Source organism: Corvus kubaryi, unplaced genomic scaffold, assembly GCF_017639235.1.
Source record: "Corvus kubaryi isolate FWS band 111438036 unplaced genomic scaffold, C.kubaryi_AGA036_p1.0 37398, whole genome shotgun sequence".
NCBI lineage: Eukaryota > Metazoa > Chordata > Aves > Passeriformes > Corvidae > Corvus > Corvus kubaryi.
Window position 1 is genome coordinate 36,078,494 of NW_024581137.1, and position 19,608 is coordinate 36,098,101.

The 19,608-nt window shown below is 41.0% G+C and overlaps 1 protein-coding gene across 4 annotated transcripts in view; it reads right to left on the reverse strand.

Annotated features, from left to right (window-relative positions):
- Positions 1-4,959: 4,959 nt before the first annotated feature.
- The window catches only part of CDK14 (cyclin dependent kinase 14), a 331,737-nt gene continuing 317,088 nt past the window's right edge, over positions 4,960-19,608 (reverse strand). For all 4 annotated transcript variants that reach the window (XM_042044158.1, XM_042044163.1, XM_042044164.1 and 1 more), the window contains one exon: positions 4,960-9,200. The gene's annotated coding sequence lies outside the window, so the exon portion shown is untranslated. The remainder of the gene's footprint in view (positions 9,201-19,608) is intronic.

Here is a 19,608-nt window from a genome sequence, read left to right on the forward strand (position 1 = left end):
CAGGCATTCTATAATTCTGTGAAACCCTGCAGGTGACAGCGTTTGGATGGCTATGGGAAAGAGGCGAGGTTGGGGTTGGGTCCCCCGTGGCCCCAGGGACGGCGGGATGCCGGCGGGAAGGAGCAGTGCTGAGGGCCGGGCTGCGGCAGCCCGGGACGCCGTGAGGGGAGCGAAGGGCCCGGCTTGCCCTAGCACACCGCACCCACTTTGCCCGACAGCCTGGAACCGTGGGTGGGAGCGGGGAGATCTTTCCCCCTCCCCTCCCCCCTTCACAGCAGTATTTCCTACAACCTTCGGAAAGTATCAGTGAGAAGCCGGACCCTCCCCGATCCCGCCTCTCACGGCGGCACGGCTGCTCTACCGCGCCAAACCCAGCGGCGGCCGCGCCCTGCCCAGCTCGGCATGTAACGCTCCTCCCGCTCCGCAGCGGACACTCCGGAGCTGTTTTTCCCTCACGTTGGCGCCAGAGTTCCCTGTTTCCCAGCGGGCGCAGACACAGCCTGGCCCTTCCCGGCCCCGTTCCCGGCGCTTCCCGCCCTGCGCGGGCGGTCCCGGCACGTGGGGGCCCCCGGCGCTCTCTGGGCCGCCGGGCGGAACCGGGCACCGGCGGAACGGAGGGTGACGCCGTGGGACTGCCCGTGAACAGCGCTTCGGGCAGCGGCCCTGCCCCGCCACCGGCCCTCCTCCCCATGGCCCCTGAGCCGTCGTGTCCGCGGCGCCTGTGGGGAACGAAAGCCTGTGTGCGTACACAGGGCACCTCGGTGGTGTCAGCACAGCCGGCGCACCTGAATGTGCTCCTTGTTCCTTCCTGGCACTCCCTCCTACCAGACAGATTCCTGCAGTCAAAACATTTCGGTGCGAAGCAGCTCAGCAGCCTGAGTTGCAGGTGCGGGAATCACCAGGCTCAGTGTTTGGAAGGGTGCTGCGGTTTCTCACCATGAAGTTCTTGTAGAGCTAACATGGCCCCATGGTGGGAAGGGGCTGGGAGATCCCACCGAGTGAGCCACCGATGGTTTGGTGTTTTTTAGACACAGCACTAACGAGGAGCAGGGGGTAAAGCTGCTTTAGCTCCAGTCTGTCATCAGGCCTTCAGTAAGAGCAGATGTTATTACTGGGCCCTAGCTCCTTTCTTTCCCCAGTTAAACTGGTGACTCCTTCAGCCCACCTGGCACTGCTGCCAAACTGGGGTTTGTTGCAAGCATCCTCTCCCAAAAACTGGGTACTGTTTACTTCAACAGCGCTGTCATAGGGAGCCCTGCTAGCTAACACTGCAGAAACACACTGGGGTGTTCAAAGCTCTGTTATTATAGGTGGTGAATGTATAGTACAGTTCCTCATATTTAGGGACTTGTAAGGGCTCATCTGAAACCCTCTGAGAATCTCCCCTTTCCTTTGATCAATTAGTTATCCTAAATCTTAACTGCAAGTGCTTGGGGGAAGGATGTCCAAATGTCCCTTTCTCATGTGTGGGTTATAAAAGAAAGGCCCAGCTCGCGGTAAGGTGAACATTTTGGAAATTTCTAGAACAAGGGAATTTTCTACATCACCAGAACTTGCTTGTGACCATGTCCTAACTACTGCCAGGTTCATGATCTTGCCCCTAGACTACACATGCATCTGTCTCATGCTCTCTCTCCTGCTTCCTCCACCTCCAGTCCTGGTGCACCAACAGATGTATCCAAGAACCAAAGAGCTTGGAAAAGCGGCTGAAGCTGTGGAGCAGCAAATCCTCATTCTGCCAAACAGAGCTCACTCGCTGCTGCCTCTGGACTGGCAGAAGAGTGGGGTATCTCTAACCACTAAAGGAGCTCTCCCAAAATTACAGGTTCCTGCTATTCCAGGTTAGTCACTCTGCATGCATGAGTGCAAGCTAAACAGCCAGCAGTGAAAACACGTACATTGCCCAGATGCAAACAGGCATTTCTGGAGAGAACCTAGTGGATGTGGGAGACCAGAAGTGCAGCTCTTCCATTATTCACATTCCCACCAAGGAGGCAGTTTTGTTCCAAAATACCCTGTGTGGGGTTGCTGTAGAGTACAACCTTCCGTGCAGGAACTCACTTCTCCTTTGCTGTCTATATAGTGTGTTACAGAAAAAAATTAAGATTATAGAAGAACATCTGAGATGGTCTCTGAAAGTTGTGTTTCCTGATGCAGCTAAGTGGCGGTTCATGTTTACAGTATTTCCCAGTGAATGATGGTACATGCAATTTCTCCTGCTCCACACTGACATGATGCCAGGCATTTGGTCAATTAACAACTCTTCGCAATCCTGTTAGAGCACAACACTCTGGCATGTCTTTGGAGCTGTCTGCACTGTAAAATGTGGCTTGTTTTGAACACAGAAGTTACACTTTGTTGTTGGGAGAAACTGTTCTAAAAAGTATCTTAAATGTTCAGTCTTCACTGAAAACCAGGTGAAATTCTCTCTCAGGTGTTTTTGCTCATGCAAAGTTTTGAAAATAAAAAACTGAATCTGTACTTTGGGTTTTGGGGCATGTTTGTTTTTTTTTTTTCTTCTACAAAAATAGGGATCTTTACATCTGTGTGGTATATTCCAGAGCTGTGTATACAGCTCATTTCTTTGATGCATGAATATCTCTGAGCTCCTCAGGTGAAAGCTGGGGACAAATTTATAATTAGCTGGATTGTAAGATTAACACCTACCCTTGTGACACCTACACTATAGTCCTAATTCCAGTTGAAAAGTGAGGTTGAAATGTTTCTATGATATCATAAATCTCCTTAGGCTTCAAGACTTTACTGGGATATACAGAGCTGCAGTATCTGGTATAGCACTTAGAGCTGTTACGTCTTTTATGTGAATCATCATATGGGTCCTTGAAAAATTAATTTTAAAATGGTTGATTTTAATTTAGCAGTTCTTTCAAGGTAGTACAGCCCCAGCAATCACTACTGGGTCCTTTGGGAAACAAGAGAAAAGGAAAAAAAAAGGAACATTTCTGGAATCACATTCTTTTGCCCAACTCTGTATCAGCTGGCAGAAGCAATAACGAAGGGGCTGTAGGACTGCTCTCAGCTATTATTGTGCCTGGCTCTCTCTCAGCATGAGTCACCGCAGACAATATATAACACCACTCACAAGGGAAATGAACAGTAAATACTTGGCCCTGGATTTTTTCTTTAAAATCTCTTCAGTTGTTTTTTTTTTTTTTTTCCTCTCTGATTTGTATCCCTTTATCCCCTGGACCATGAGCTATATAAGCCTCTCAAATCTAGTGTCCATAACACCACCCCCCACTGGTAGCAGCAAGCCCTTCCGCTGCTGTAGGGTTTACTTTGCAGAGGTTTACAAGGAGAGGCATTATTGGGTAACTGTATGTGTTAACCCAGTGGCACAGGGTTGCTCCAACACCTTCCCTCTGGTTTTTCTATTCTCGGGGGAGGGGTGGCTGCTGTTCTGGCTAAATGCATCTCTTGCTTTGCTGTAGCAGCCAGGCTAGCTTAGGAAGAAAACCTTGGGGCTAAACAGGCTAGGACTGCAGCCAAGGGGGTCAGGAGACGGTTCTAAGGATTATACTACATAATTAAAGGCTGACTCTGAACATGCTTCCTGGTACCCTGTGTTCAAACATACAAACCTTTTTAGGTAATAATTCTTGGTCCTCATTTGTATCAGAGGGATTTGTAGGTTAAAGTTGCCATACAGGTAGTGAGTCAGGAATACATATTATTCATCTAGACTATAAAAAGCCAACACCTTCCTAAACCTGCCCTAGCCAGTGAGAACTGGGGGTAAAATATAAATAGATGAACATGCATGTGTTTTCTTAGTTTGTTTTTGTGCAATGCCCTCTGGGTGCAGCTGATGTCATTCTGCAGCAACTTTCTAGACTGAAAAATGAGGATTCTTCTCCTGAAGTGCTCTGCGATCAGAACTGGGCCAGAACATTGTTCTACTGGATAAAACCTGAGACACTGAAGACCCACGTTCAAGCTTATATTGTGCTAGCTCCAAGGAAGACCCTTTTATCTTCAAATATTTCTAATTAGCTGGAGCCAAGACTATAATCCAGGCCTTCTATATTCATATTCTAGGCTAGGGCTGCTGCCCCATTAGCCTACACAGTACAAGCACTTGCTCTCCAGCCATCCCCCATCCGAGATCAAAATGACTCCTATAGACTCTTGTGTTTGCTAAAACAGCATATTCTGACATTTCAGGCAAATATTCTAACAAAGTCTATGAAAGCTCTGTATTGATTTAGCATTCATTGTCTAAAAATAGGTCCTAGCAAGAAGTTGTTACCAAAAAAGCAATGGAAAGGAGGAGAAAACACTGAACACATATATTGATAATATATAGTGTGAACAAGCACTTGCTTATCTAATGCTATGATGCACAAATAGACAAAGAATCAAGGCAGCATATGTTCACTGATTGAAATAAATAATCAAGTATGAATAAGGATAAATCACGCTTCCATATCAAAGTTGTGAAAAATGCATACTGTTTGTTTTGCCTGATTTTCTACCAGAATTACCAGTTTTCTATTTCAAGAGAAGTTGCAATAAGCCAGACTTCATCCTTCATACAATGATATATTTAAATCAGACCTGTTGGGTTTTTTTTTCAGAATACTGGCTTTTCTACTACTTCAGTTAAGTTCCAGTATGCTGTAAAGAGGTGCCTTGTCACATATATAACAAAATGGAAAGAGACATCAAATCATTAACTTACTCTTACAGACAGAAATGCAAAGAATCTTGCCCTGTGTAGTCAGCACTGCCTTGTAGTTTTGATGAAGCTCATGTTTGACTGAATCAGTGCCTAATCTTTTCAACTCATTGCTGTCCAGTGCCTGCCTGCTTCCAAGTACTTTTCATTCCTTAAAAATCTCTTGTTTACAACCATTTCCTTGTTCGGTTTTTGGAGAACAAAAAGGAAAAGAAAGGCTTTATTCCTTGAGTTAGGTCTAGATCACATACACAAAGGAGAAGAGATTCTGCTACACTTTATTCAATATGATGTTACAAGAAAACAACAGTTACAGCTGACAAACCATTACATCTTTCATAATACAGACAAATTACAAGGTGTAACAAATAATGCGACATTTATTTTACTGTACTGCTTACTATGCTGTTCTTCTGAAGTATATATATTTAATTACATTAACATTGTTTTCATGTACCAGCCCTCCCCTTTTTTATTTGTTAAAAAAAGAACACCTCTCAGTGCACCATACAAAAATCCGCATGGAAGCTGGCAAGCAGGAATTTTGTATGCAGCACCATTGAAATGCATTTTGGGGGATGGGAATTATTAGTGCATCCTTTACTTTTAGATTTTTTGCTTATGTGAAAAATGCAAGGCAGTAACATACAGTCACTCCACCTAAATGCTGGTAGGGGAGAGTATTGTTATGCTCAGTAACGCAACCTGATTCTGGTTATATGGGGTATCTGCATTTTACTCCCCAGTCTGTACAGCCTAAACCTTTTATATAACAAAGATTATATAACCAGTAATATTCACAGATGAATATTTTGTATATGAGCATATCAGAGCATTGACTACACGTTTGGTTGCGTGCACTGACACAGGGGTGTACATAACCCATCAACCCACAGGGTATTTATTTATTTATCTTACCTTCTCTTCCCAGGAGCCTTAAGTGCAGAACCCCTACACGCCAAAGAGAAAGCAAAACCCCCTGTGCCTCTGTCTACTGCAGATTGAATTTTCACCGTTGTACTGATGACTTGTCCTAAGCCATGGTTCTGATTAAAAATAAGACTGAGAATTAAAAGGACCCAACTGATCTAGGACACCATACAGTAATGTAATGTCAGAACTATTGGAGTGTCCTGTGTGGGGTGGTACCTGCTGGGTGTGGATTAGAGCTGATCTGAACCCAGCGGGAGAGAGGACTGAGCCATCTCCAGCTGGTTGACTTGTAAAATTAGGTTCTGTGAACTTGAGTTTGTAAGGACTCTCTGTATCATGCAGACCATATCTATCACCATCTTCCCTTCCCCATTCACTTAATATTAGATCCCATAGAGAGTTAGAACATGCCCTCCCTGCTTCTATCTGCCTGCTATACCTGCTGCCCTGTTGCTGCTCTCCTATCTCACAGCAAAGTCACATCCTCTCAAGTATCACCAGGAAAGACCTACTGGGTCTTAACCAAGTGGTAGGAAAATACAAGTGAAGCTGCTGCTTGCTACTGACTGAGCAAGTCCCATGGTTTCTCCAGGGCTGTGCCCCAGAGACTACTGGTCACTGAAGCCAACTTTTGACTGTTGACAATGTGAAACATCACATTCCAGGCACCCACAGCACATCTGGAAGGCTGGGGTACTTCTTGTCTCTTTGAATATTCTTTGGGGAACTGATTTCAGAAGGATGAGAGAAAAAGAGAGAAGCACTACTGATATTTGCTGAAGCTGTCTCAAGAGCATTGATAGGGTTTAAGCAGTCCATTCTGCAACACTGAGAAGAGCTGTGGTGAAAACAGCTGGAGAGGTGGGCAGCTGTCTGGGGGTCCTTACTGATGGGTCTCCATTGGGCTAACCATGCAGGTCAGGGCTCTGCTGGAAGGGGGAAGAGGGAAATAAGGCTGTATTGTCAACTGTCAATTCCCTGGGCAAAGGAACTTCTACTATCTCAAAAAACCTTGATATTTCCCAGCAGATTTCATGTTCCAGAAGATTAATTTGCAGTGCTCATGTGAAAAGCACCATCCTGCTTAGCCTAGGTCGCCTTGGTGGTGGGAGAACATCCCCAGGGCCCAGAGCCTCCATGGGAGAGCAGCAAAACCAAGTCACCACAGGGAATTGGGATGCCCAGAAAGCAGGTGCAGAAGTTAAGAGACCCTGGTCACTCCTTAATGATCACTAGGTGAGATAACTTCATTACTGCTGAAGATTAAGTTGCTATTTAGAAACCCAGATATTTATGAACTTTCCTTCAGGCAATTAACTGAAAATTTTTGGACCAACTTTATTTCAGTGGTTGCTTAAAAGTGGGAATGGGGCAGAGAGGATGCTCTCAGGTGCACGTGTGTTCACACACATGCACACACATAGAAGCAAACACTGTATGTGAGTCACTATGGATAGTAATATGCTAGGCTAGTGGGAACAGTTGGGGAATTACTCTTCTATATTAAACCTTCAGATGGTTAGTTGAGCAGTGTAATTGCTTGCCTTCAAATTTAAGCTGTCAAGTAGAAGCATCTATGAAACTACCCTTATATTCCTAATCAAAATCTTTGTTACATTTTCAAAAATTCTTCAGATTTTGCAGCAAGTTTTTTTTTCTAAAAATAGCTAATTTTAATCATCAAACTGCACACAATTTAAGTAGCAAAGATAATGTATAAAAGACTTTTCTCTTACAAAAAAAAAAAAAACATGAAACCCAAACAAACCACATCTAAGGCAGTTTCAGTGTGTGATAAATTCAAAAGTTCAGTGGTCACTTTTTCCCCAATAAACACAGGGGAAAAATTGTAGTAAGTTCTAAATAGGATTGTGACTGAAAGTGGCTTTCAGATGGCTTTTAGCAGATCCTGAAACAGAGATGTCATTGGGGAAAACTGTCTTTTAATGGCTGTGCAAATATTGAGAATATTTCCACGGTTCAGTTCTTTGAAAGTGTAGACTCCTGTCCTAGGTCATTAAGAGACCTTTTGTAGCTACTTGTTCATTCAAGGATTTGCCTTATTGGGTGTCTTTTTCTTATTAAACACTGCTGGAGTTTAATAAGATGGCAGTAGCACAAATCCTTTCCCCCTTCTTTTAAACACTGAAAGCTAACCAAAGCGTTACCAGACTTCCTTAAAATGTAATTCAATGCATCCAGCAAGCAAAGGATGTGAAAATTATGTGTAGAATAATATTGCCTAGCAAGTGTTTCTGTTCGAGCAGGACTATAACTCAGCAGTGATTTTTGCACCATACCCTGCCGTCTCTGAATGCAAAGCATTGTAAACAGTCAGGGCGGTTTTTTCACACCCCTGAACACAATGCTCTCCCCAGCCAAAATGTAGCAGGGGCTTCCTTCTCTAAAATCACACACACAACTTAATTTCTTGCAAAGTTTGCATTTGAATGATTCATTCAGAAAAGTTATCTAAAGACTAAGGATCATGTAGTGCCTTCCAGCCAGCTCAGAATACCTATGGAAAATAACTTGAAAGGTGCTTTGGTGTGGAACAGCAAACAGTCTGGGATGAGGAGAATTCTCCACCTTGCTTTGTACGTGTCAAAGTAACACAGCTAGATTTAATGGCTCATTCAGTTGAAGTTTTTCTGTACCTCAGTATTTCTGTACCTCAGTATCTGCCTTGAATTAACCAGAACATTTTCATCATCTCTGTTTTCAAGAAAATACTCCAAAAGGTAACTAGTGTGAGGAAAAACATAGAGATGTTAGCCAAGACCCATAAAAGAAAGATATGTTCTTGAAGGGAGTAAAACCATAAGGAATTCACTGTATATCTGTCAGCTGCATATGTCTCATAATTTTTGCTTTGTCCTTCTCACAGGCCTATTTTGAAAACTGGCATGCTACATAGCCTAAGCATAGTAACCAAATTTAGAGTACTGAAGTAAACATGCAATTATTGCCATGTTTTTAAATGCATATGAATGGTCTGAGGGGATAATGAAAAAAGAAAGAACCCAACAACACTTGAGGAAGAGTGGCAAGGTGCTGTAATTTTCAGCCTATCAGACAAGTTGGGTTTGCCTTGGGAAGAAATAGTCTTCCTGTTGGTTGCACACTATGCACAACCCTCAAAGAAAACACACAGTCCTTTATGCCACTGTTGGCTCTTTTTGTACAGTTGTTACTGAAAAAGTGTGAACACTAAATGTGTTGACTGAAAGTATTTAAGACATTGCTGGTGAAAGCATAAAAATCCTTATAAAGATGCAGCGCTGCAGTGGAAAATCAAACAAAATCAAACACAAAAGACTGAAAGAGTACATGCCATGTATCAGTAAGCAAAAGCTTAATCTTCACATAGTTCTCTGAAATCACTAGGTATCCAAATGCGTGCAAGGTTTTAAATAAATTGCAGGGAAAAACAGGGTCTTGCCAGCTTCAATTTTCTTTTGAATGAAATCCACCATAGAGAAAGAAAGGAAACAGGCCGTGGTTCCTTCCTGGTGTCAGCCTCCTCATTAGGTTTTTGTTTCCCTCCTCCAACCTGGTAAATTTAATCCTGTAAGGAAACAATATAAATTATAATAAGCCTCATGAATTGCATTTTAATTTTTTTTTTTTTACTTGGTAAAAGATAGGTTAGTCCAAAGCCAGTTATGAAGATGCCAGCTCAGAGCAAAGGGCAGACTTCCAAAGCATGTTTAGAACTGGTACCTCAGGAAAATGAACTTAAAACACCAATGTTTTCAGAGTGGTTGCCTAAGTGAGATATATTAATCCATATTCATGTGTCTGTGCCCCAAGAGCTCATCTTCAGAGGTGCCATTAGCACTGACATTCTCCTTGGAAATTATAGACAGCCGTAAACACAGAGTCCTCTCTTCTAAAGTTGGTCACACCTCCTGAATGCAAAGGAAGGTTGCTAAAAATGCTGGCAGAGTTTCAGGAGTTTACAAGCTTTTTTTGCCCCCTTTCCTTTTTGCCCCTTTTCCCTAGAGATCTCCTCCACAACAATGCTTGCAACTAGTTTCTGAAAAGGTCTCCTTAGGTTTCCTTCCCAAGAGTTGTTGGGGGTACCCTGAGGCAAATCACAAACATTTCTGCAAACATAACTATGGTATGGAGCTTCTTGATGCGCTGTGTTTAAATGTATTCACCTTTATTTCAGTGTATTTCTTTTACTAGGCAGATAATTAAAAACTCTCAAATATAAAAATAAACACTATCAATAGCTTCACTTATGTTGTCTTTCACTCTGTTGATGTAGAAGCTCAAAGCAATGGCTGGACCTGCACGAAGGTGTCCTGATGTTTTTGAGGTTTATACAAAACAGGAGGCAGGCTGAGAATGTGGGACAGGAAAACAAAGCATCCAATAACTGCAAGAAGAGCCACGTGAAGGCTGAATGAAGGCTAGATGAACTGGATGAACTGAAGCCACTGAAAAGATTTTATAATTAGCATATTTAACTCTTATTAAATCTCCAAGTAGAATTCTATGCCAAGTAATAAAGTGAGACTTTTTGAGAAATTCTGAAAATATATTTGTTAAGTTCTCCAAGACTGGAATTACAGACCTGATACATTTTTAAAATGCAGTTGCGGGAAGACAGTCAGATGTGAACGAATTTCATCCCTTAAAAGAAAGAATGCTGAAATATTCATTGAGCATGGAACTGGTTCGTATTAGCATGTCCTAAAACTATTTAAATCAAACTGGATGCAGGTGCCAGTGAATCTAGTCTAGCCCTCATTTCAAAAGCAGGACAAAAACAAGGCATCAGTTTTGAACTGCAGTTTCAAGCATAACATTTTAATTGTGGCTTTCAACAAAACACCCTAATGTCTATGCAATGTCTTCTGTAATTTCCAGGGTTCCTGTCATGATTCTTGAGAGCTCTTCTTCTTTCTTTAAGCACCAGGATACCTGAATTGGATTAACAAAAGCCTGTTCTTAAGCATCTTGGGCCCTCTTGGAGCTTGGTCTACCACCTCTAGAGTCCTTCTTGGGTTGTTTCCTAAATGCATCTGGCATTTGTGTGGACTGTCTATTCCACATGAAAGTCCCACTTCCCCCAGGGTCTAGAAGCTTGGCTGAAGTGCCAATAAATCTTGTTTCAGGGAATACATTTGAGCTGATGCATTTGGTTTACCTTAAAAAGATGAAAAAGAAAAGCAATGTTCAGAACATGCAGAGATTCACAACTGTTCAGTGACGAAACACCACTGATAATATTCCCCAAATTCCAGTTTTCTCTTCCTTCATGAGCACTTTTTAGGGATGTCCTTTTGGGAGCTCCTTCTTAGAAAGAAGCAACTAAACTCCCAAAGCTCCTTCCAGCACTGAGCTTGCATTTGCCCCCACTTCCACCTACACTTCAGCTGTGAAAAGCAGGCTTGCAATTTGGAAGCCACATCTGCCCAGATCCAGAATAGCTGGCCTGATTTCAGGCTAAGCCCAAATTACTGGAGCTCCAGGGACTGGCATAAGCAGCAGGGACATCTGAGACAGGTAACAAAATTATAGGGATAGAAAAGTCTCTGGATGGATGCTTTTCCAGTAGTTACCAAACTGCTCAGATTTGAGAGTAACTGCAATTAAATTCATTACACAGAACTTTTCCTTTCTATCAGTGGACCTGAGGACAATTTCTAAAGGAGGTAAGTATCACACTTCTCTTAGGATTATGCTACAATTTCCCAGTAACAATACTACATTTTCTGGTTTCAAGTTTGGCTTTGTAGGCAAAGCTGATGACACATTCTCCAGGGCAGGGCCTGAGCTTGTGGAATGAGGAATACCTTCAGTAGAAGCTTAGCACTTCCAGAATCAAGCCCTAGAGCATTAAGAGATTCTTTAGAAATGAATAAACAGAGAGCTGCTACCATATAACACATGGGGAGTAAAAAAATCTTTGCACACTGGCAACTACTGCCAGCACCAACGCAGACCACAGGCAGAACACTGAAGACTAAGGAAGGGTAGCAGAGGTTACAGGTTTCCTGCTCTGGCTCAGTATAAGGCAGATAAGAGTTTTATGATCACAACTCCACCAGCTCCAGCTTTGCTGCGTCCTGCCATGCCAGGGCTGCAACTGGTTTCCTGTGAAGCTTAGAGCCTGTGTAAAAGTATGGTGGGCAACACCACTCTCCACTTTCTGCATAGGCTCAAGATTTAGATTGGATCACTGGAAAAGAACATGATTTGATGCCATATTTCACCAATGGTTCTGGCTGGGGAAAGCTAGAAGACACAGTACAAGTGGAACCAGGGAACAGTATGGTGGTCTCAGTCTCTCTGCAGACGTGTTGAAATGCACAGCCCGCCCGGTTTGGGAAGCCAGCCTGCATGACAAACCTTGCACCAGGGCCTGAATGGGCAGGGTGTTCTGGGGCCAAACCCTCAGCTCTCGCTGCCGAGGTGTTTCGCCTGTGTATGAAATCCTTACATGACACAACAAGTGTGGTGGCTAGAAATAGATAATGTTTGCATCTGAATCACTAATTCTCTGAATGTTTATTGTCAATTCAAAAGTGGAGTCAACAGGTGAAGTCCCTTCCCCTGCCTCAGAGAGCTGTCGTGGAGTGCTAGCTTTCTCCGATGCTGAGGAAGAGGAAGAAACTGAACACAGATATGCCACTTGTCAGAGGAGTTCTGTAATCACTGTGCACTTTCTCTTCCCACTTATTTTTGTTTAAGATGAGACATCAAATGACAGCTCTCCTAAACTGGAGAAAGAGGAGAGCATCTCTTCATCCACAGCAGAAAATCCACAATAAAAAAAGCCAGAAAATTTTAGACTGGTGTGAACCAATCTTTTTATTAAAAAAAGCATTGTTTCTTCAGTGTGGCTCTTGAACTGAAACATCAGTTGTTCACACAACATAGACCCGAGGCAGGGCCCTCCACACAGTGCTGCCATTCAGTTCCCAGATGGCTTACTATTCCATGTTTGTATTTTTAAAGCAATATTTTAGAAATATCCTTGCTTAGAATTTATACATTTCCCTCATCATACAAATCAAAGTTTTGCCTGGTGACTTGGCAGATTATGTTTATGGCCTCTGGTCACAGCTTTGCTTATAAAATTGTAAATTGTTAAATGGAATATTTACAACTTGTGATTTCCCAAGAGCAAAATAGGGTTCTTTCATATCTCCTTAAAAACCAAACCAAAACAACAAACCACAAACAAACAAACAACAACAAACCCTGAAACATAACAGACTGACTTAAAAATGAACTTTTTTCACCACAGATCCTGGTACTTCTGGTTTTTATGACATCTCTACTAAACCTAATAGCTTTCTACAAGTAAGTTAATGATGTACTTGAAATATTAAGTGATCTACATGTAGTGACTCATTTCTGTGTTTGTTACCTAGAGAAATCCCAAATGGGATAGAATGTTAATCCACCTTAAAAACAGCAGATGCCAACTTCAGAATGCAGTAACTGTTGATGGAACAGTGGTTCTAGAAAGGCATACCAAAGCTTGTAATTTAAACATTAATCATACTCTGAAGACATGAGGTATAGGAGGGTGATTAAATCCCAAATATTTTTCTTAATTTTAATTAGTGAAAGAACGTCCTTTCCTGTAAAAATACCAGTTCAATACATGTTCCTTTTGGCAGCATCAGCATCCTTCTCTAGGTACTTTTAATTTCTGTATAAATTATCACATCGGGTGGAGCTGTGCTCCCACAGAGTCTTTAGCATGCAAAGCACACTCAGAGTGCAGGTCTATTTATGTGGCAGCTGATTTAGCATTATTATAAGAGTATTTCAGTTTTAAAATAAAAATGTGAGCTGACAACTGGAGATACTGTATTCTTTATGAGCTGAAACATGGAGGAATTTAAGATCATCAACAATAATACTCTTTCTGCTTCTCCCTCTACCACACATGCAGACACCACAGATACTGTTCATCCTCTCTGAAAAAAAAGTACAGTATTAACAGGTGATTTTTCCCACACCTTTTATTCCTATCTTTGTTAGAGAAATCATTTTTAAAAGCCAACCAAACATTAGCAGTACTATTTGCACTCAGATAATATCTACATGCTACTTGTTGCTATAAATATTAATTAATTGGATCACCAATACCCATAATGCAACTTTATTTTGACCTACATGCCCTATGAACTAGATATTTTTTGGATTCAATTTCCTTAAAACCAACTGTCAGCATCATGTGATGGAAGAGATGAAAAATGAAAATGAGCGTTCCTGCTGTGCAGGTGAGTGACCTGTGGGAGACAGCTCTGCCTGCTAGGATTTTTACACGTACCATCAGACACAGACCAATTGATTAGATCATCTTATACCTGCCACCAACTAGGCTCAAGAGACTAATTAGAGAGAGTACTGCCTGCGAAGGCACCCCATTGACACCTAATTTGCTCAGCCAAAGCCTTTGGGGAGAATGTATTATCTCTGCAGCTGCACTTCATGCATTTCTGATTTGAGGCATAAGCAAGGAGTACTTCTTCACTCTTTTGAGCAAACTGAGTATATAAGCCCTTAAGTGCTAAATACAAGCAGACAAATCTGGTCAGCCGCCATAAATCCTTTTTCCCCTTCAAATATATATACACATATATACATGCATACATGTTGTATTTTATATCTATGTCTATAGTATGTGTGCACAAATGCAAACATACAAATAATGTGTATGTATGAATCTGAATGTGTGTGGAACGGATGAGTACATAAAGACATTTCTATAAATATATGCTTTAAAATATGCAATTTTCACATTGTATAGCATGCCTTCCTTCACAGGGAAGTTTTACTTCTGTGAAATTTAAAAGAAATGCATTTTTTCTTATAGATGAAAAATAAATGATCTGCAGTGTTGTTAGCTCAGGCTCAGAATTACCCCCATGGACAAGACTCAGTAGATTGATGCCTATAAAGTTGCTCTGCATCTTCAGAGGTTCTAGTTCAAAGATTATTTCAGTATACAGGCTAGCTTTGTTGGAAGCTTTTCTTCGATGGACTATACCTTGTTTGTAGTTTCCTGAGGAATACTCCTCAATAAGGCTAAATATAAGGTTACTTAAATTGCTTTCTGCTGGGCTTTAGTTTTATCCAGTTATTCGTGCCCCAAAATACACAGGAGAGGTAAGACTCAAGGCTGCCATTAAAAATTTATTCAGAAGGAGAAAAAAAAGAAAAGAGACACACTAGAAAAACTAGGGATTTTTTTACAAACTGAGAAGGGTTTGAAAAAAATAATTTCAACTATAGGCTGGTTAGTGATTCCTGAACTCAGAAGCGTTGTAACACACAGGAGTATAGGGGATTTGCATCACTTCTAAAACAGCACTGAGCCAAATATCTTCTTCCCTGTCATGTGTCTACAAAACAACTTTCAGGAGTTGAATAAGGCTGAATTATTGCAGTTTAATTTCAGTTTCTGTCAAAGCCCATGTTGACAAGGTCAGTTTATAGTGTCAACTCAGGATCCTGCACCCCTGTAACTAAAGAAGTAAAGAAGCCATAGCAAAACACGTGCAAGTGACGTGTGTGGCCAAAATGTCAGGTGTAATCTCCTTTCCAAAACACATTATAAATGCAACTTCCAGTCTTGTTCCTAGGATGGAGCATAACTCAATACAGAGAAAATATCCTCACTTTTCTTCCCTCACACAGGCCACATCTTTACCAATTCACTGTATATTTCTTCAGCAATTTAATATCATTTAATGTTTAAGTGACACCCCTACATATCTTGGCAACTGTTGGCTACTACTCTTTCACAGATGCAGCACTATACAGGATACTTACACATTTTAATAACAAGTGATATCAGTATTTAGCAGTAAACTATACCTGACAAATAAGTGACACAGGATTAACTGATTAGTTTCTTCTGCTCTTTTCTCTTGTGTCTTAGTTACTGCATTGGTATTCTTATACACATGGGATTTCACAGACTCTATCTAAAGTGATGAAAATTGCTGTATGTTCTTCTCCACAGTTCTAACATATAAATCATAATACAGATCTTATGGACATATTGCTGTATTACAAATTCCTCTCTCCACAAAGAATTTTTCACAGATTGACTTTGCCTCTGGGCAGAGCCCTGCAACTCTAAATAGATTTGTGTGTGGGAGTTGACTGAAGTTTTAGGGTGGCAGCAAAGGGATGACCCTAAAAGAAGTGAATGCTAGACAAGGACTGTAAACTAGTAAGAAAATAAAAAATCAGAATAGTAGTAGAATTATAAACTAAATTATTTTATGACTATACTTTAAATAAGTGACTTAACCTTTGAAAGGTGAGACCTCTATGGCACTGTGGATATGAGGCTGGAAAACAGAAACCAAGATTTTGGCTTTGCTGCTGAATGTGACTGTAGGCATCATTTCATTCCACTGCAACTTGTTTATGTCCCAGCCTCTGGGTTTAGAGTGTCTCCCAAAATTAGTGTCCGGTTTTAGATGGAGCCACCAACAGTTCAAATTATATAAGTGCACTTAAATTTATCAAAAATGCAATATTAGAACAGTTGCAACATTTGGTAGTACTTGAAATCTTTAGGACTGTGAGTTTTCCAAATTGTACCCTTATACACAGTATGAGTTCAAAACAAAAGTCCAGCATCACCTGACTGTGAATGTGCACAGTCCAGTGTGGGAGGTTGATTCTGAAGAGCCAAGACTTCTCCTCAAACTATACATCAGTTGCTAAGTAGCATATATGCATATCAATAATTGCAAACCAACCGTGCATACTTTGCACACAGGTCTCTACAAAATATTATAATGAATTCCTTCATAGTGTGTCTTGTGAGGAGAAAAAAAGGAATGCAAGCCTGATCTTCACTGTAATATATTTTATTCACAGTATTAATTTCCAGTGTTATTTGATAATGTGATTGGTTTCACAGTTGATTTGTAGGTATACTTTTAACTTTTGAGTGGCTGTGGTAACTTCCAAATTAGTTTTCTCCAAGTCTTTCAGCAAAAATTCTTTCCTACCCTAGCTTCCCACAGCTGAAGTTTTTTCTTTGAGTTGAGAACAAAGTCCACAAAGCCTTTCACAATTACCATTTGAATAAGGCTTCACATGAAAAATGGCCAGGACTGAATCTACTACACATCTTCTAGTTTTTGAGAATAAAGCACAGCCCTCTGTGAGTGAGCTCTGAGAAAACTAGTACTTCAGATGAAGATGCTGCAAAAATAGCAGTGTTACTGAGCTTAATATAGCTTGCAAGCAATGCCATGGAAACCTTATTAAAAACAAAAATGCAATTTCAGGATTTTGGTACTCATCAAGAACAGAGAAATATTAGTGCTAGTTGTTTGCGAGAATATCCTTCTCAAACCTGACAAACAGCCAAATCCCTACAACTTCTTATAACCTTTCTTCTATCTGATTAACGTGATATATCTAAATTGCTATGCTTCTCACCCTGATAACTTGCAGAAAAACCTGCTAAAGAGGAACTGACTGAATGTGAATTGGAGAAATGCTGTCTCCCTGGATCTATAATGAGAGAACCTAAACCTGCAATTTTTCCCAGTGTTTGACACAATGAGATCCTTATCTCAGTGGTAGCACCAGCTCTCATCTCTGAAACAGGTAAGTAAATGCTATGCCTGAACAAAATTTGTAGGTAGCTTAATTAAAATATGCAAAAGAAAAAAAAGAAAAGAAAGCCTATCTGTTATAGTTGTATATAACAGAACTCAGAAAGGACATACCTGTTGGAAGATGATACAAAGGCATTAATGCCCCAGTTAACAGGTTTGTTACTGGTTTGAACCCGTCTCTGGAGAAAAGGAGCTCCAGAAGAGCTGCTGAGAGATCTTCTCATTGCTAAACTCTCTTGCAGAGCTAAACAGTCAAAGGATGGGAGGTTCAACTACAAGCAACTGGGTGCGAGTGAGCTGAGCTGTGGTACCCTTCTACCACGTCTCACCTTTGTGGCAGAGCCAGCTTAAGAAATTCCCACTGCTGCAGACCTACTTCCTTGCTCCAGCCCTTGCAACTTCTGCCCCTGTCACTCATATTGTAAAATTTTCTGTAGAACTCCCTGTACACTGGATCACTAAAAGTATCAGAAGTGAGATGAGAGAACTTCTCAGTGATCCAGTTTACACCGAACTTCGAAATAGGTGCAACATCACAGTTAATGGGATTTAAAACTGGTGAGGGAGCAAGAAGGAACTGCCTGGATAGAGCTAGACAGAAACTTATCACACTGTTCTTGTCTGCAAAGACAAAATGATGGAATAACATCCTTATTTTTCAGCAGCAGCATTCCCCAGTGCATTACTAAGAACAAAGCTTCATTCTAAAATCTGAAGCCACCTCCCAACTCACAAATGGCTAATTATTTTCAGGTATCCAGAAACACTGTGAAATCTGCCTTAGCCAGCCACTTAAGGGAGCAGACAGAAGTTGTCACATAATGACCTACTAATTAAAAAGGAAGAAAACCATACTCAAAAGATCTGGGAATACCCGTAAGATAGCCTAATAAGGATAATCTCCTGTACCTGTTTCAAGGGAGCAGCAAACAAGAGATGGCTGAGAGCCCATGCCTCTGACTGGAAGTTCTTTGAATTTTTTTGGTTGGTTTTAATTTTTTTTAGCAGTAAAAATATGTTGGCCTGCCAACATACCAAGGAGATGTTTAACGGTTTGTAAAGCTTCAAGTCATATCTAACCAGAGTTTAGAGAATTCAGATGGGATAGAAAAGCATCTGATTCTTTATAGGTCACCATCTAGCTTTGAATAAAGAATACAACCCTAGAGTTCAGGGAAAGCAGGTCAACTGTGCCCTCCAAATACCACAAATTAAACTTACTGACTGACAGTGTCAGGAATGATGGTCACTGTTATTAACAGTGCTATTTATCAACTCAAACCTAAGCATATTTATTTATTTCACCTGAAACACAACAGGTGACCAACTCAAAACCCAAATGAGATGATGTACTTGGCCATCTCCTTCCACTCCTCCCCATCTAACATAACAAGAAGTACATATCTTCAGAGAACTTAATCAGAAATTTATTCCTGCTTTTCCCTGTCATGGCTTTTATCCCCAAAGCAAAGTCTGCTGGACAAAATGACATATGAAAGACTAAATGCCTGCCAGATGACTCATTAGCATTCACCTCCTCCCAAAAATTAAGCCCTGCCTCGTGCAAAAATTAAAGTATCCACAAGTACTTTAAAACAGGGCATTTTGTATACATGTGATCGTTAACATTAGTCAAGTTACTTCTTGAAAGCTAAGTAGTCTTGGAACAAATTTAATGCTGCTGGTGTAATCAGCTGTCTTGAGGTGGGTGTGGACCATTTTGCTCTAACAAAGATTCCTTGGAATTTAAAGATACTTCTGCAAGGGATCACAACACTATAAACTACCTCAGACCCCACAGATAAATGCTAAGCATTAAGAAAACAAAGTGTGAATGTTTAGCACTACCAAAATCATTCTAGTAGCCTGCAAGTACCTACAGGCAGCTTGGAATTAAGTTATGTCATTTCTTTTTTTTTTTTTTTTTTCTTTGAGAAGACAGAGTGTTCAGGTGCAGAAGGAAGAAAAAAAGAGGGATGGGTAAACTAAAAAAAAAAAAAATTCCATTTCTCACCTGCATTTTTATTTCCATTAGTGTTTTTCCTGGGAAGCACTTTTCAAACCAGCAAGGAATTTTAAATCTGGAATGTGGAGTTATGAATGCCTTTGTTTTAGCTTGACAGAACAGATATTATTGCAGCTGCATTCTGGATAGCAAAGATCCTTCTAGCTAAACACCATCTGGTCATACATTCTGTTTACTGCTGTGGCTTTTGAGAGACTGAGCATCATGGCAAAGTGGTCATGTCAATTAAAGTACAATTTTTATCACAGCACTGCAACTCTTAAGCACATATAAATTAAGACAGAAAGCAGACCTCACATGCTGAAGCAGAAGGATCTTTCCCA